General features: G+C 40.8%; 1 protein-coding gene across 1 annotated transcript in view; it reads left to right on the top strand.

Moving 5' to 3' along the window:
- The first annotated feature begins 1,597 nt into the window (after positions 1–1,597).
- Positions 1,598–18,401, top strand: part of LOC120937689 (sodium/calcium exchanger 1) — a 641,159-nt gene continuing 624,355 nt past the window's right edge. Inside the window, exon 1 of the mRNA XM_040351100.1 lies at positions 1,598–1,689. The gene's annotated coding sequence lies outside the window, so the exon portion shown is untranslated. The remainder of the gene's footprint in view (positions 1,690–18,401) is intronic.

The raw sequence follows: 18,401 nt of genomic DNA, 5'->3' as shown, positions 1-18,401 counted from the left end.
CATTCTCCAGTTTTAGAAAATCAACCCCTGGGGCTAATTTACTAAAACTGGACTGGGCAAAATCTGGTGCAGCTTTGCATAGAAACCAATCAGCTTCCAGGTTTTATTGCCAAAACTTAATTGAACAAGCTGACCTTAGAAGCTGATTGGCTACCATGCACAACTGCACCGGATTTTGCATTCTCCAGTTTTAGTATATCAACCCCTGGGGCTAATTTACTAAAACTGAACTGGGCAAAATCTGGTAGACATGTGCATTCGTTTTCGTCCGAATGCATTTTTGTCCGAATTTCAGGTATTTTCGTTATCGTTTTAACAAACGATAACGAAAGCACAGAAAACGAAAACCGAAAGATCCGACATAAACAAATGCTTTATTTTCGTTGCGGTCGAATGTGCCTAACCTTAACTCTATTAGTCCAATATTATTCTACATAAAGAGAAAAGATTCGACATTATAGAGACTTGAAGAAGATTCGACATAGAGAGAAAAGATTCGACATAGAGAGACAGTTTTGTTGCTTTCGTTTTTTAAGATTCTGTCGAATCTTTTTTTTTTTTCTTGAGAACATTCGACAGACACCATAAGCCTTCAATGACAGATTCGACCTTAATTCATTTGGATTTTCGGACGAATGCATTTTTTTAACGAAAAACTAAATAAATAAAAATGAATTTCGGGAGTAACGAAATAAATTTATTTTTCAGGATGAAATTACGAAACAAAATGTTTCAGTGTGCACATGTCTAAAATCTGGTGCAGCTTTGCATAAAAACCAATCAGCTTCCAGGTTTTATTGCCAAAACTTCATTAAACAAGCTGAACTTAAAAGCTGATTGGCTGCCGTGCACAACTGCACCGGATTTTGCATTCTGCAGTTTTAGTAAATTAACCCTGGGGCTTCTTTACTAAAACTGGAGGGTGCAAAATCAGGTGCAGCTTTGCATAGAAACCAATCAGCTTCCAGGTTGTATTGCCAAAACTTCATTAAACAAGCTGAACTTAAAAGCTGATTGGCTGCCGTGCACAACTGCACCGGATTTTGCATTCTGCAGTTTTAGTAAATTAACCCTGGGGCTTCTTTACTAAAACTGGACTGGGCAAAATCTGGTGCAGCTTTGCAGCTATGCATTTGTTATTAACTGGGTTTCTTCCCCATAACCTATGAAATCTCTTAAATCTGTGCCTTTTAAGTGCTAGAAAATCTGATGTTTAAATGAGTTCAACCTGGTTAGCAAGCAACACTTCCTTTTTCTACACTACCATCTACAACCAAAAACCACACTACAAACTTTGATCCTAAAATACCCACATCCGCAGACATGAAAGTGATTTATAAGATGCAATTTATTCATAGTAGCTGTAGAGAAAATCAGTAAGGCTATAGTAGTATAGGTGCCAAATAAAAACGGAGGCTTTCCTTTTTATCTCCTATGTGTTGGATGAAGCTGAAAGCTTCCAGATAGTTACATTTTGACAGCATGGAGTTACTGTTGGGAACAGATCCATGTATGGAAGCAAATGCACAAAAGAATAGATAAGCTGATATCCAGCTATGCAAACCATGTTTAGAGACACTTAAAGGACAACCATCACAAGTCCTGTCTTTCTGGTAAATGCAGAGGACCTAATGCATTGGGTCCTTTTCCAGTTGAAGCCAAGAAAGAGCTGCAGGGACATTTACAAAGGTAAGTGCAATGGGCTGCCTGGGCGCTGACTGTAATATTGAGCGAATGCCATTGTCTTCTGTTTTGCTGCTGAAACTGTCAGGCTTATGATTCATTAAAATTCCATCTGATTTGTTAGTATTATAATGAGATTCTGAAGCTACAATGCCCAGTTCGCCGGATCTCAGCGACACTCCAGGCGCAGTTTACAATCTACCAACCTGTTGAGTGAATATTAATGTAACCTGTGCATGGCAGAACTGATGGTAGATACACTCTGACACATCCAAAAGACCTTAGAGGCAATGAAACAAAATCTACAGGGACCGACTACTTTCAATGTCGTATTTCAAGGTCATCAAGGCAAACATTCATCTTCCATACAGATGTTTCCAGGCAATCAGGCAATAACATACGAGGAATGGAGGGGGGGGGGGGGGTAATTTAATACCATAATGTAAAATGAAATGATGTGAAATAATCCACAGCAATCAAACACAAATAAGCTTTGATTCGAAGAGAGCATTACGACATTAGATGTTAATAGTTGATTGGTTACTGCATATTAAATAGGGTCCTAGCATTATTTATTTTTGCAACGTACATCAGAATGTTTTAGTTTAATGACACGTTTAACGCTTAGTTTATGTGCCTCAATGTCTTTTGTGGTTTTATATTAAAACATGAAAAAGCATGTGCTTATGTTTAAGATTGGTAAATGTTGAGGAATGCAAAATGCTGCACATGACATCTTATGTTGGCATCTGCCAGATCAAATAACCTATTGAAGCACATATCGATTATTTGGCGCTTAAAAGAGAAGTGCGGGAAGGTAAAAAAATGAATTTACATATTGCACTCATCTAGATGGCGTCGGCATCTTTTTGTCCCCTTCCGGCTTTACACAGAGAACACCACTGATTGATTGTTTCTTGGGTCCACTCTGAGTACAGAGCAGTGACTGTCAGTCCCCTGCCCCTCCAGTGCTCACTAGAGCGCTGGACTGTGGAGGGGTTTTAGTGGCTGGCTCAGACTCCTAGAAGCACACCTAGATGCTGAGCCAGCTGCTGGCCAGGCATCTGGGTAGATCCTGACATTATTGTCGGGATCCCTGCAGAGCCAGGATTAGCTCTGTGACGTCAGCTGACTATAGCCCGCTGACGGCTGACAGTGGGTCACAGAAGTACAAAACTAAGTGCACTTCTGTGACCCACATAGGAAGTCTGACCAACAGAGCTTTGGCCATCTTATTATTAGAATGTTTAATTGCTTTGTGTCATTATCCTCTAGGTGCTCTACTGAATACCTCTATTGCACATGTGTCAAACACAAGGCCCACGGTGGTGATGTAAGGAAGGGTGGGGGACTCTTGACATCTGATGTAAGGGGGGGCTCTTGGCATCTGATGTAAGGGGGGCTCTTGGCATCTGATGTAAGGGGGGGAGTCTTGGCATCTGATGTAAGGGTGGGCTCTTGGCATCTGATGTAAGGGGGGGCTCTTGGCATCTGATGTAAGGGGGGCTCTTGGCATCTGATGTAAGGGGGGGAGTCTTGGCATCTGATGTAAGGGTGGGCTCTTGGCATCTGATGTAAGGGGGGGCTCTTGGCATCTGATGTAAGGGGGAAGTCTTGACATCTGATGTAAGGGGGGGCTCTTGGCATCTGATGTAAGGGGGGCTCTTGGCATCTGATGTAAGGGGGAGTCTTGGCATCTTATGTAAGGGGGGGTGCTCTGGACAACCAGCCCTTTAAGGGCGGCCATAATGCTGATGAAGCCCGCAATGAAATGGAGTTTGACACCTCTGATCTATTGCATAAAATATTGACAAATGTATTTTCCTTACCATTATTTTTTTGGTGCGAATTGCAAAGTTTACTTCAATCTTTTTTTTTAATTGCCGCACTAGTTGCTTCTTACATTTTAACAATTGAAATACTTGTCATTTCCAAAAACGCAAGTTTGGCTCACCAACAATAGTTTCTCTGGCCCACTGCCTTCTCTAAAAAAAACACATTGATAAGGAATCATTGGACAATGTCAATGTTTTTGTTGCCCCTAACAAGGTCAACTATTGGTTGTTAATTTTGATGAATAGCAATATATTGTCTTTAAAAGAAACCTGTCATGAAAGAAATTTGGATGCTGCTATTGCTGGACTTTCATTCTGAAAATGCTAGTTGTCTGTTTTGTAGGCTAAGCCTTTTTCGTTTTGATGCTTTGAGTCACTGTACTTAACAAGTAAGCTAATAATGACTTTTTCTGACTTAATGAGTCGCATAAGTATTCTGGGTCAGTGATTCTGTAAGTTTTGAAATTAGTCGGTCTGCAAAACATCCAGGCAACCAGCATTTTCAGAAGAAGAATAGCAATGGCGTCTCCAATATTTTTTTATTTTTCTCAAGACAGGTTAAGTTTAACCCGATGCTAAAGCAGAAGTCCATATTGTGCAGAAACATGGATTGATAGAGGTGGTTAAAAAAGTATAATTATCTTCCTTTTCCCCAGTTAGAAGGTTCAAAATCACAGTTCCAAAATGCTTTTGGCAGCTCCAATATGTATCCTGAATACTACAATCCCTTTGGGTGGTGGGGGTTTTCCTAAAGATTGCTAAGGCCCAGAGATAGAACTACAGGCCCACCATAATGTTTTGGGGGGTCTGCAAGGTCTCTGTTATTGGGAATTGATTAACACAGTTCTGGATTCCTTTATTCCCATGAGATATGAAAACTACTTTATACTGTTTCCTTGTTTTAGTGCTTCTGTGAACTGCTCTGTTTAAAAAGCACCTTCAGGGGATTTAAACAATAGCTTTCAGCTTTATATTGGGAATGGAAATCTCTGTGTTTTATTACTTTTGCCCTGTACACACGATCGGTCCATCCGATGAAAACGGCCTGATGGATTTTTCCATCAGTTATCCGATGAAGCTGACTGATGATCAGTCGTGCCTACACACCATCAGTTAAATAACGCGGTGGCGTAAAACACAACGACGTGCTGAAAAAAATGAAGTTCAATCCTTCCAAGCATGCGTTGACTTGATTCTGAGCATGCATGGATTTTTAACCGATGGATGTGCCTACAGACGATCGTTTTTTTCTATAGGTTTTTTATCCATCAGATAATTTTAAAACAAGTTCCTAATTTTTTAACCGATGGATAAATAACTGATGGGGCCCACACACGATCGGTTTAGTCTGATGAAAACGGTCCATCAAACCGATCGTGTGTACACGGCATTTCACAAATGTAACCTGCAGTCGTTTTACTAGTATTTTCCATAAAGGCCTAAATATTTTAGACATTTATTTTTATTTTTAAATAAAACTGATTGTACTTTCACAATTTTAACCTGCAGTCATTTTACTAGAATTTTCTATAAAGGCCTAAATATTTTTTACATTTATTTTTTATTTTTAAATAATACTGATAGTACTTTCACAATTTCAACCCGCAGTTGTTTTACTAGAATTTTCTATAAAGGCCTAAATATTTTTTACTTTTAATTTATTTTTAAGTCATATTCATAGTACTTTCACAAATTAAACCTGCATTCATTTTACTAGTATTTTCTGTACAGGCTTAAATATATATATATATATATATATATATATATATATATATATATATATATATATATATATATATATATATATATATATATATTTTTAACCTACAAATGTTATTGAGAAAAATAAGTATATGCATCAGTTACAAGGCAGATAAAACAGCATTAACCACTTGCTTACTGGGCACATATACCCCCTTCTTGCCCAGGCGAAATTTCTGCTTTCGGCACTGCGTCTCTTTAACTGACAATTGCGCGGTCGTGCAACGTGGCTCCCAAACAAAATTTACATCCTTTTTTTCCCACAAATAGAGCTTTCTTTTGGTGGTATTTGTTCACCTCTGCGGTTTCTATTTTTTGCACTATAAACAAAAAAAAGCGAAAATTTAAAAAAAAAAAAATCTTTTACTTTTTGCTATAATAAATATGACAATAAAAAAAAAAAAAAAAAACATGTTTTCTCAGTTTAGGCCAATACGTATTCTTCTACATATTTTTGGTAAAAAAAAAATCGCAATAAGAGTATAGTGATTGGTTTGCGCACAAGTTATAGTGCCTACAAAATAGGGGACAGATTTTTATGACATTTTTTTATTATTTTTTTTTTACTAGTAATGGCGGCGATCTGCAATTTTTATTGGGACTGCGACATTATGGCAGACACATTTTTGGGACCATTCACATTTATACAGCGATCAGTGCTATAAATATGCACTGATTACTGTATAAATGTGACTGGCAGGGAAGGGGTTAACACTAGGGGGCGGGGAAGGGGTTAAATGTGTTTGCTACTAGTGATTCTAACTGTGGGGGAAGGGGACTGACTGGTGGAGGTGATAGATCTGTGTCCCTATGTACAAGGGACACAGCATCAGTCTCCTCTCCCTGACAGGACGTGGATCTGTGTGTTTACACACACAGATCCACGTCCTTGTCTGTGTAACGGCCGATAGGGGGTACAGGCACGTGCATCGGCACCTCAGTGACGCGGCACGTGTGAGCACTCACCGCCGGCGGTGCTCGCGCGCCCCCCAGTGGCCAGAGGAGCCGAGGACGTCAATAGACGTCCTCCCGGCATTTGAGAGCCACCTTGTGGTTATCTTTTGTCTATGGCCGGGGGTCCAAGTAGTTAAAGAATATGTTGAATGCAAAAACGTCACAAGACAATAGCAGTACAGAAAAAAATAAAAAAATAAACAAGAAATCAAGATTGGGGTTAATAATGGAGTACAAACCCGCCACCCCAAGGGGATCAAACTGTGGAAAGGTCGACTCCACCAAGGACACCAACAACTGGTAATCATAGTTCTTAAACCTAGGAAAAACAGCCATACATGAAGGGTTAAATTAATCAGAAATGAAAATTTCACCTCTAAGGAAGGGTATCATAAGAAGTAGAAAAATATTATGCATTAATCCTATCCTGAAACAGTACAAAAACATTAATCCCTCCATTACATAGAATGCATCAAACATGAAGTATGGCATCAGTCATAGAGTTTAGCCTGGGGCTGACCCAACCAGGGTGCCCTATGCTCTTTATGGTCTAACATCTTTTCATACTGACATTGTATAATCCTAGATATAACTAAGGACAAACTAGGAGGAGCGCCAGTTCTGGGTGATAGTTATGCGTAAGGCAAATAGAGTATGAGCTACCACGTGTTTGGAGGGTAAGTATCTGGCCTTCAGGAAGAAGCTTAAGACCCATCTCTTCTAAAGACACAGGCAGACACTGGCTGCAAACGTGCCTTGAGGTGATTTAGTTCGCATTTGTAGCGCTATACAAGATGGTATGCCAAAAACGACGTATTTTGGGACAGTTCCATAATACATGGTATAGGCTGCTTTCAAAATTATGTTTAATTAATACTAATAGTGCATGCAACCTGTGTGCCAGTGTGCGCGCATATGTGTGTATTCAATGTATAAAGAATATCAAGATTATTGAAAAAGGCACAATGCATAATGTATAAAGTATACTGAAAAAACCTCAACTAATCCAATGTGTCTACTGTAGTCAAATCAGGGAAAGACAAACTCTAAATGGATAGTTAAAGGAGTTGTAAAGGAAAAAAAAAATTCACCTTAATGCAATCTATGCATTAAGGTGAAAAAACATCTGATGATACTGCCCCCCGAGCCCCCATTTTACTTACCTGACCCCTCGAAAGTCCCGCGCACGGTCCCGAGATCCACTTTGCCCCTCAGCCTGGCCGCTGATTGGCTAGAGCGGATGGATTGAGAGCAGCGCAGCCATTGGCTAGCGCTGCTGTCAATCACATCCAGTGACACGACGCGGCGAGGGGCGGGGCCGAGTGATACAGTGAGCGGCTATGGCCGCTCGCTGTATGACGGGAGTCCGCCCGCAAGGACTCATCACCATGCGAGCTCTCTCGCATGAATGTGGTGAGTTCTTGCGGGGAGGACCAGAGACAGCCGCTGAGGGACCCTAGAAGACATGGATCGGGGCCACTCTGTGCAAAACGAACTGCACGAACATGTTTGTTATTTTAAAGAAATTTTTTTTCTCCTTTAGTAGCCCTTTAACTACTTCCAGACCTGCGCACGACGATGTACGTCCTGTTTTTAAAGATTGATATCTCGGTAACGGCAGCAGCTGCTGCCACAACCGAGGTATCAATCTTTAGTGTGCGCGGTCTGGAATCCGATAATGGCGGTCTCCACGGCGGATTCGCCGCAAGATCGCCGTTATCGGTGGCGGGAGAGGGCCCTCCCCCCTCCCGCCGCTCTCCCGCGCCCTCCGCCGCTTACCGTAGCCGTTGGTAGCGATCGGGTGCTGTCGGCTGGTGAGCGGGGACGAGACTGAAGGAAAAATCTCCTTCGCCCGTCCCCATAGCTCGGCTGGGCGGAAGTGACGTCAAAACGTCAGTCCCGCCCAGCCTCTTAAAGAGACAAAAAAATTTTTTGGTCATTTGAAAAAATGACATTTTTTATTTATTTTTTATTTTTTGCATTTAAGCCCAAATATGAGATCTGAGGTCTTTTTGACCCCAGATCTCATATTTAAGAGGACCTGTCATGTTTTCTATTACAAGGGATGTTTACATTCCTTGTAATAGGAATAAAAGTGATCAAATTATTTATTTATTTTTTTTCAGTGTAATAAATAAAAATAAATAAGAAAACAAAAAAAAAATGTTTTTAAAGCGCCCCGTCCCGACGAGCTTACGCGCAGAAGCGAACGCATACGCGAGTAGCGCCCGCATATGAAAACGGTGTTCAAATCACACAAGTGAGGTATCGCCGCGATCGTTAGAGCGAGAGCAATAATTATAGCCCTAGAGCTACTCTGTAGCTCAAAAAATGCAATCTCTAGAATTTCTTAAACATCGCCTATCGAGATTTTTAAGGGTAAAAGTTTGACGCCATGCCACGAGCGGGCGCAATTTTTAAACGTGACATGTTGGGCATCATTTTACTCGGCGTAACATTATCTTTCACAATATATAAAAAAATTGGGCCAAATTTATTGTTGTCTTATTTTTTAATTCAAAAAAGTGAATTTTTTCCAAAAAAAGTGCGCTTGTAAGACCGCTGCGCAAATACGGTGTGACAAAAAGTATTGGAATGACCGTCATTTTATTCTCTAGGGTGTTAGAAAAAAAATATATAATGTTTGGGTGTTTTAAGTTTTAGTCTTGCAAACACCAAATCTGAAAAACACCTAAGGTCTGGAAGTGGTTAAGGAAAGTGGAAAAATAACACTGTCCCGATATCTTATATGGTTTGTGCTGCTATCGTATCTTCACTTTTGTTGAGAAAACAACATTCCCCTCTGGGTGATCTATGTACATTGCAAAGATTATAACAACCTTTGTTGCTGATTTCTACCTTTTCGTTATTCTGAAGCAATCACTGTTTGTTCCATTGTGCCTCTGCGCTAAGTAGATCTAATGAGAGTAGTTTCATAATTATCAATCAGCTGTGCAGCTGCAGAGCACTAATAAGGAAAGCCTCTGGGTCTGCATCCCTATAGACATGTTCCTATTGGGAGTATCTCACCAAAAAAGATTTTTCTGTTGCAGGGGATGCCTGAAATCTGAGGCCCCGTACACACGACCGAGTTTCTCGGCAGAATTCAGCCAGAAACTTGATCGGAGCCGTATTCTGCCAAGAAACCCGGTCGTGTGTACACTTTTGGCCGAGGAAACCGTCGAGGATCTCGTCGGGCCAAATAGAGAACATGTTCTCTATTTCCTCGTTAGTCAATGAGGAAACTTGGCTCGCTGAGATCCTCGGCGGCTTCACAAGGAACTCGACGAGCAAAACGATGTGTTTTGCCCGTCGAGTTTCTCGGACGTGTGTACGGGGCCTGACTTGTATCTTAGGGCAGACTTCTGGGAAAATTGGTGAGCCAATCACACAAGCAGGAAATTATGTTTCTGGGGGGTGTTCAGTACACGTTCTGTGTACTGAACACCTTCAGGTAGCCATATTGCTTTTTCAGAAAAATATAGTGGCTGCAGATTAAAAAGGAAAGGTCATTTTTAATAACATTCAATCACAACATGAATTGTATCACAATTATATATGCTATATTATTTTTTCTTTATTTGCTATTCCCCCCCCCCCCCCCGCAAAATTGGAGTCACCCTTTAAGGTATTTATGTTGAAAATGTTGATCTGATTCTGGATGCTTTTACTGGTTGTATTTTTCTCTAAATCCCAAATTGGCATATTTGTGTTTCTGTTGCTCAGAATTCTTTTATGACTCTTCCAGTCGTCTTACGAAGTGTAAATTGTACTTGGTACCATGTTCCTGAGCTGTATGGCCCGCTGACAAAGTTGTAAAAGCTGTCCGTTTTCTTTGGCAGCCTGTCACAATTCCTTTATGCCTCCCTGTTGTACCCGGAGCTGTTACATCTTTTCCAGAGATCTGTGTCCAGTCAGCATGATGCTATGTAACTAACACAAAGGATTCTGGATGTGCTGCCAGTGTGTTCCCACAAGCTTCCGTCTGGAGTGCCTTCTGCGAGGAGGCTCGGCATTGTAGCTTGCTATTTAGTTTCAGCATTTTTTTTTTTTTGCTCGGCTTTTGTCTACATGACACTGTTCCAGGAGTTTGCAAAGCAATATTCCCTGTAGTTCAGAGCACACAACACAAAGGCAAAAAAAAAAAAAATGTTATGAATAGATGTACAGACAAAAAAAAGCTTTTATAATCAAAACTCTCTTAGCTAAAAAATCTGTACTTGCTTTAGCCAGACCTTTAGAGAAAAATATAGTTAAATTGCCCATAATTATGTACCTTCTTTCGGGCATCCAAAATAATAACTGAAGACATAACTGTACCACGAAGTATGAAAGAAATGTAGCGTCTTCCTACAAAAATTATTAACCACTTGCTTACTGGGCACATATACCCCCTTCCTGCCCAGGTGAAATGTCAGCTTTCGGCACTGGCACACTTTGAATGAAAATTGCACGGTCGTGCAACGTGGCTCCCAAACAAAATTGGCGTCCTTTTTTTTCCACACAAATAGAGCTTTCTTTTGGTGGTATTTGATCCCCTCTGCGGTTTCAATTTTTTGCGCTATAAACAAAAATAGAGCGACAATTTTGAAAAAAATGCAATATTTTTTACTTTTTGCTATAATAAATATCCCCCAAAAATATATTAAAAAAAACGTTTTTTTCCCTCAGTTTAGGCCGATACGTATTCTTCTACCTATTTTTGGTAAAAAAAAATCGCAATAAGCGTTTATCGATTGGTTTGCGCAAAATTTATAGCGTTTACAAAATAGGGGATAGTTTTATTGCATTTTTATTAATAATTATTTTTTTACTACTAATGGCAGCGATCAGCGATTTTTTTCATGACTGCGACATTATGGCGGACACTTTGGACAATTTTGACACTTTTTTGGAACCATTGTCATTTTCACAGCAAAAAGTGCTATAAAAATGCATTGTTTACTGTGAAAATGACAATTGCAGTTTAGGAGTTAACCACTAGGGGGAACTGTAGGGGTTAAGTGTGACCTCATATGTGTTTCTAACTCCAGGGGGGCGGGGCTGGACATGTGACATCAGTGATCGTCTTTCCCTATATCAGGGAACAGATGATCACTGACACTGCCACAATGAAGAACGGGGAAGGTGTGTTTACACACACCTCTCTCCGTTCTTCAGCCCTGGAGGACCAATCACGGGACACCGGCAGCGATCGGATCCACGCGTCTCGTGGGCGCGGTCACGGAGCTTCGGACCGGGTCGCGAGCGCGCCTCCGGCGGCACGCTCGCGACCCCATGGCTGGGCTTAAAGAGACATGTACAGGTACGTGATTGTGCCCAGCCGTGCCATTCTGCTGACGTATATCGGCGTGAATGAGTTCTTAAGTGGTTAAAGAGCAACGACTGAAGTGTGGATCATCTTTTCCTCACCTTCTGTGTGCACCAGTCCCCCTAACACTTACCTGAGCCCCATCTAGATCAGCAAGTTTGCAGGAATGTCTCAGCCATTCAGGACTCCTCTCCTCATTGACTGAGACAGCGGCATGGTGCCATTGGCTCCCGCTGCTGTCAATCAAAGTCGGTCAGGAAAATGAAGAGAAAAAGGGGGCAGGGCCAGGCCATACTCCGTGTCTGAATGAACACAGGGAGCTACGGTTTGGCTCAGGTGCCCCCATAGCAAGCTGCTTGCTGTGGGGGCACTTAACTGAAACCAGACTATATCCAACATATATGGTTACAAAAATGTTTACTAGCAATAACGTCTAAATATTGCCACCAACTATTCTATAGTTTATTCCATGTTCAATGTTTTTTGTTATTTTTTATCTTTTTTTTTTTTGTCTTTCCTGTTCCATTGTACTTGAATAGACACTAATTTATAGTGTATTTCCACCGCTAAACTCAAGAGACTATGGGTTTGATTTACTAAATATAGACTGCGCACTTTGCCCTCTGCAAGTGCAGTTGCTCCAGAGTTTAGTAAATCAGCAAAAGCTCTGCTGACTTCCATCATCCAATCATGTGCAAGCAAAAATCCTGTTTGTTTGAAATTTTCCTTTCATGTGATTGAGTACTCTTTGCAAAGTGAAGCCTTACCTCTTTTACAAAGCCCTGTAGCAATTGCACTTACCGAGGGCAACTGCACTTTGAAAACTGCAGTCTATTTGCCTTTTGTAAATCAACCCTTATATGTTTGCTACAGTATATGTTCCTATTCACAGAGTATACCTAAAAATATATAAAAAAAAACAAAAAAAACCTTTGAATAGTTTTTTGGAGCAGATTTATACACACGGCTCTAAAGGAAGTTTCTATTTTTTTTTTAAAAGCTTGCAATGCTTTTCCCTGCTCCAAAAAAAAAAAACATTGAAATCCATGTGTCCAGCGCCCTGCATGTAAATCAGGGGACGGGAGCATGGATTAGGGGTTGGGCAGTGCCCATGCACCCTGCACGAGTGGCAGCCACTATTATAGTATTAGCACTGATCACTGTATTAGCATCACTGATGAGACCAGTGTCAGTTAGTCAGTTCCCACCCAGTGTCAGTTAGCGCCAGATTGTCCGCCCCACTATTACAGTCCCCACTATAAGTTGCTTATTACCGCCATTACTAGTATAACCAAAAAAGATAAAAAATAAGAAAGAAAATTCCAGTATATTTACCATCATTTGTAGACTATAACTTTCACGCAAACTATAACTATCTGAACTATATGAATATACACCTATTGTGTTTTTTTTCCCCAAAGACATGTAGAAGAATACATTTTGACCTACATTTATGAAGACATTTCTTTTTTATTTATTTTATTTTATTGGATATGTTTTATAACAGAAAGTAAAAAACACAGCTTTTTTTTCAACATTTTCCATCTTTTTTTGTTTATATATAAAAAAATAAAAAACCCAGTGTTGATTAAATACTAGCAGTAGAAATTTTGTTTGGGTGCAGCGTTGCATGACCGCGCAATTACCAGTTCCAGTAGTGCAGTGCTAAACAGAAAAAAATGGCCTGGTCATAAAGGGAGTAAAACCTTCCAGAGCTTAAGTGGTTAAAGTGTATTAACATACAATCTACCACCCAAGCCATGAGATCTCTAACCCTTTGTTAGAGCAGACAGTGTACACGACTAGTTTGCAACTGATAATAAGATATGCCAACACAGCACAGACAGTGTAAAGGCAGGATAAACATAACTCCACAGCCCCCTCCTTAATATTGCATTGAAGGAGAAAGTAAGGAAGGATTTTTCAGCAATGAAAAAGGTTTAATATTATGCTTTGTGAATGGGAATATGTAAGAAATATCAAATATCATGTGGCTGCAAACGTGGAAATACACGTATATTTAACAGACATTCTTTGTTGTAACTGGACTGGACTGTGGAATCCTGGTAAATTCCCAGAGTCCAATTCCAACACTCAGTGACCTGTTTCATGTATTCCATAATTACTTGGCTAGAACTATTAAAATTTAGATTATTTTTTTTCATGCTTAAGGTGATAATTGTAGCCAATAAAAAAAAGTATCACAGACAGTACTCAATGGTATTTCCTTTGTAACCTCCATAATTTAGAATGAATGATTAAAATAAATATCAGAGTATGGGAATTGGCCTGTATGTCCCAAATGCCACAGTCAGGTCACTATCAAGATGTACTGTTCTACTGTGAATACTCCTGTCGCTGCACTGTACAAATCTGACTTCCAAAAAGCAATACCAGTAATGGGGGACCCAACTTTCGGCAAGACGAATAGATGGCCTTTGCATTCACCTTTTTAATTCTTTTTTGGAATGAACTGAAGATCACGTAGAGGAATTGTATCTTCATATATACCAGTGGTCTCCAAACTGCGGCCCGCGGGCCAGATGGACCCCTTTGCTTACATTTATCTGGCCATTGGGGCACCATTTCATCCACTGATACTTACTGTGGGGCATAATCTCTCCCAATGACACCAACGGTAGGACCCAATTCTTTCCTATGACGCCAATGATGGGGCTCTCTTCCTCCCAATGACATCAACAAAGGGGCACAATTGCTTCCACTGACACCAAAGAAAGGGCATTATTTCTTTCCCACTGACATCAGGACCTGTTCTACGCCCAGTGATCACAGTCCGGCCCCCCTAGTGTCTGAAGGACCGTAAACTGGCCCTTTGTTTCAAAAGTTTGGAGACCCCTGATATATACAGTAGTAAAACCTATTTTTCACCTATGTGTATTCCCTTTTAGTAATGGACCCTAAAACCAGCTCACCAAAGAGGAATGGCAAGTTACCCCATCATCTAAGCTGCACATAAACCTCCCCAGTTCCTACGCCACCTACTTCTGGTGAGGGTGAGATTGGTCCCTTTAATACCTCACCAAAAAGAAATGGAAAGTTACCCTTTATCTAAGCTGGATATAAACCTCTCTAATTTCCATATTACGTACTAGTGGTGAGGGTGAGATGGGCCCCATTAACACCCACCACAGGGGGATTGCAAGTTACCTAAGCTGCACATAAACCTCTCCCATTCTCACACCACCTACTAGTGGTGAGGGTGAGATGGACCCTTTTAACCAGGGCTGTCTTTAATGTTGATTGGAACCTGGGCAAAATTTTTCTTGGGGGCCCCCAATGCAATTTTGCACTCCACCTGCTCTGAGACATACAATAAATATCAGCTAGACTTAAAATCAGTTTACTGTATCAGATCAGGCAGTGATTGCGATTGGTTGCCAGAGGTTACAGCACATCATTACTACTTACTGACTGGTTGCTAGAGGTTACAGCACACATTACAGCTCATTGATTATTTGCTAGAACATGATTTCTTCTTGTTGATTGGTTGCTTGAGAGTACTGTACAGTAATACTGCTCACTGATTGGTTGCTATAGGTTACAGCACATCATCTCTTCACTGCAGAGGGACATGGTATACATATGAATGCTGCCGCTATTTACATATGAATGTTCCTGTTATTTACATATGAATAACGGTTATTTACATTTAAATCACAGGGTCTGCAGGTGAGTCATCTGTACACTACAATAGGGAAGAGCTGGGCAGCATTAGTAGCAGTACATCACACTGAGATATCAGGACACAGCAAAGGACTCAAACTTCAAGGGACAAGGGAATTTAAACTGGGATAGTTGGCAATTATGAGGCAACTGCTTTGGGCCCCACAACAATGTCAGGGACCAGGGCGGCTGCCCCTTTTTCCCTGCCTTAAAGACAGCCCTGCTTTTACATTCCACAAGATAATGGCACCTTATCTAACCTGCAAATACATTTCTCTAATTCCAAACAAACAACCTATTAGTACACTGGCTAGACTGAGTGGAAAAGGTAGCCCCCTCCTAAAGAACCGACCTGGTACTGAAGTAATTACAGACTAATAATAGACTGGCAAGGAGTCTATCTGCCACAGCCCCCATCGATGAGAATACTGGTGCTATGCTTGGTATGCCAGGCTGGTATCTCTCTTCTTTCTTGCATGAAATAATTCAGGGATGACTGTTTTGCACTTCAGAAACAGTATGCATTTGTTTCATAATGAAGTCTGTTTCAAGTTTTTAGAACAACTGAATCATTTGATTTAATATATATTCCAACATCTGAATGATAATTAAAATATGTTGGCTTTGAATATTATCATCAGCAGCATCCTTAATTTCTATTAAAGAACAAATAATGTTCTAATCCTATTGTTCTATTTTCTTCACGCTGTCTTCCCCATATGAATAAAACAGTGTAGAGTAATGCAAATAAAGGAGTCATTATACCTAAAGTGAGACAATATAGTCAATGACCCATAAATATAAAAGGTGTCTAGTTGTAAATGAAAAGCACATCTACTTTAACACTAATTACAAGAAAATGGGGATAGAGTGAAGTCATTTCACCAGTGCTCACTTATGAAGCCTCGTACACACGTCCGAGGAACTCGACGGGCGAAACACATCGTTTTGCTCGTCGAGTTCCTTGTGAAGCCGCCGAGGATCTCGCCAAGCCAAATTTTCCCATTCTCGTCAAGGAAAAAGAAGACATGCTTTCTTTTTGGCCCGACGAGATCCTCGACGGTTTCCTAGTCGAAAAGTGTACACACGACCGGTTTCCTCGGCAAAAAAAAAAACCCAGCAAGCTTCTTGCTGTTTTTTGCCGAGAAACTCGGTCGTGTGTACGAGGCCTTAGACTGATAAAGAAAGATCCATGAACTACCTTTGCTTAGGGACCACAAAACCTGGACAAGTACTATCGGTCACGATGGTAAATTCTGGATTGCAGACGTTCTAAATCTGCATGTAATCCCCTTGATCAATGTATATACAGTAAAATCTTGGATAGCAAGCATAATTAGTTCCTTGTAATCCAAAGTACTTGTATATCAAAGCAAATTTCCCCATAAGAAATAATGGAAACTCAGATAGTTCGTTCCACAATCATTTATTCATAAGTTCTTTAATTTATAGTCCATATAAAAAGATTGTGATAGGTTGTGTAACCATAAAATGTCCATCCACAAATGGCCACCTCCACAAGTGGATTACAGGCAAATTCAGCAGGAGCTACAGAGTATAAAAGAGAAGCGCTTCTAAGTGTAGCAATATGGCTACATTAGGGCTGGGTTCAAACTAGTGCAAATTAGATGACGGTTTCCCCGCATCAATTTCGCCTTTATGAGATTGTGACTGGCTCTTAATGGAGCGGTTACTGGATCTTCACTATGAATTTTCAGTACAGTGGAACCTCGGTTTAAGAGTACTTGGTTTGAGAGCGTTTTGATTTGCGAGCAGCTTTTTTTTTAAATTCTGACTCGGTTTGCGACTCTTGTGACAGTGTTGACTCGCAAGACGAGCAGAATTCAAGCTAAATAGGCCTGCAGTACCTCATTTGGTTTGAGGTACGGGGGCACAGGAGCCGAGAAAAGCCGAACATTGGCCTGCAGTACCTCATTACGGGGGCGCAGGAAACGAGCCGAAGTGTCCTCTGCCTTTTCGGCCATTTTTGGTGCTCTCTGGCGCCACCCCACCTCTGTCCGCATTTGGTATTATAATGGAAAATATTAAAGATAGTGGTTTAAAATCTGCTTTTTTACTTGTGTCCAGGTCATTAACACATTTTGACCTAATGATAGGATAGCTTTGTACTCATAGGTGTGAGCAGCCTATTGCATTAGGGTGTGCACCCCAAAGCTCAAACACACACTACCGATCACCCACCATGTTCATTCAGAACGGAAAGTAAATACATATTTACCAGCCCCTTCCCTCACTCATCCTAAAACATCCCTGCAGCAACAGCCACCAGGGGAGGAGAGGAGGGAAGCCGGTAGTGCATGCCGAGGGAAGGAGGTGGGAGCCAGGGCAGTAGAGGGAATCTGTGCTGAACAGGGTGATTAGGGTGTGCCTGGGCACACCCTAATCACCCTGTGCGCATGCCTATGTTTGTACTGTATATGTGCTAGAATTACATAATTAAGGAGTAGATAGCGATCGGTCATTCGCATATAAAAATATTTTATTTCTCATTAGAATGCCAAAAAATAAATACATTTTCTTGTGTTTATTAAAGCATTGTAGTAATAAAATCTTTGAATATTTATTTCCAAATGAATATTCTGTGAGGCAGACATGTACTAAGTCAAAGATGGAACGTGGACCTCTGTGTTCTCTGACACTGAACAGACCTCCCAGTGCCAGCATACTTGTTTCACCTTTTGGAAACGACCCACACACATGGCTAGTCTGTTGGATCAGGTGAACATTTTGTGGGCACCTTCGTGTCCCCTGTATCAATCACAGGTATTTGAGATTATCCTCATGCACAATGTCCCTCACAGTGAAGTCCGGGGAGCTCTGGTAACACAGATGAACAGCTGGAGGGATCCAAGGCCTAAGGACAAAATAGCACCCCATTGGAATTTAAGTACTCTAGAAGCATTTAGGGAGGGGCTCCTCAGAGTGGGTGGATCTTCCATAGAGGCTGCATACTATTAATCTCCACCTCAGCTGACTACATCCCAGATAGTAAGCAATTGTGCTGCAAGTTTGAAAATGACTTGCTAAGCTATTGCTATACAAGTTTGTTGCACAATTGCAGCAACATTGCATGACTCCAGATCTACTTTCTTTGCAAACATTTTGCAAGTCTGCTGCATGTTCTGGTCCAGTTATGTTGTGCAATAGTCATC

Source organism: Rana temporaria, chromosome 4 (assembly GCF_905171775.1).
Source record: "Rana temporaria chromosome 4, aRanTem1.1, whole genome shotgun sequence".
In the NCBI taxonomy this organism is placed as follows: Eukaryota; Metazoa; Chordata; class Amphibia; order Anura; family Ranidae; genus Rana; species Rana temporaria.
This window is presented reverse-complemented; position numbering and strand designations above follow the sequence as displayed.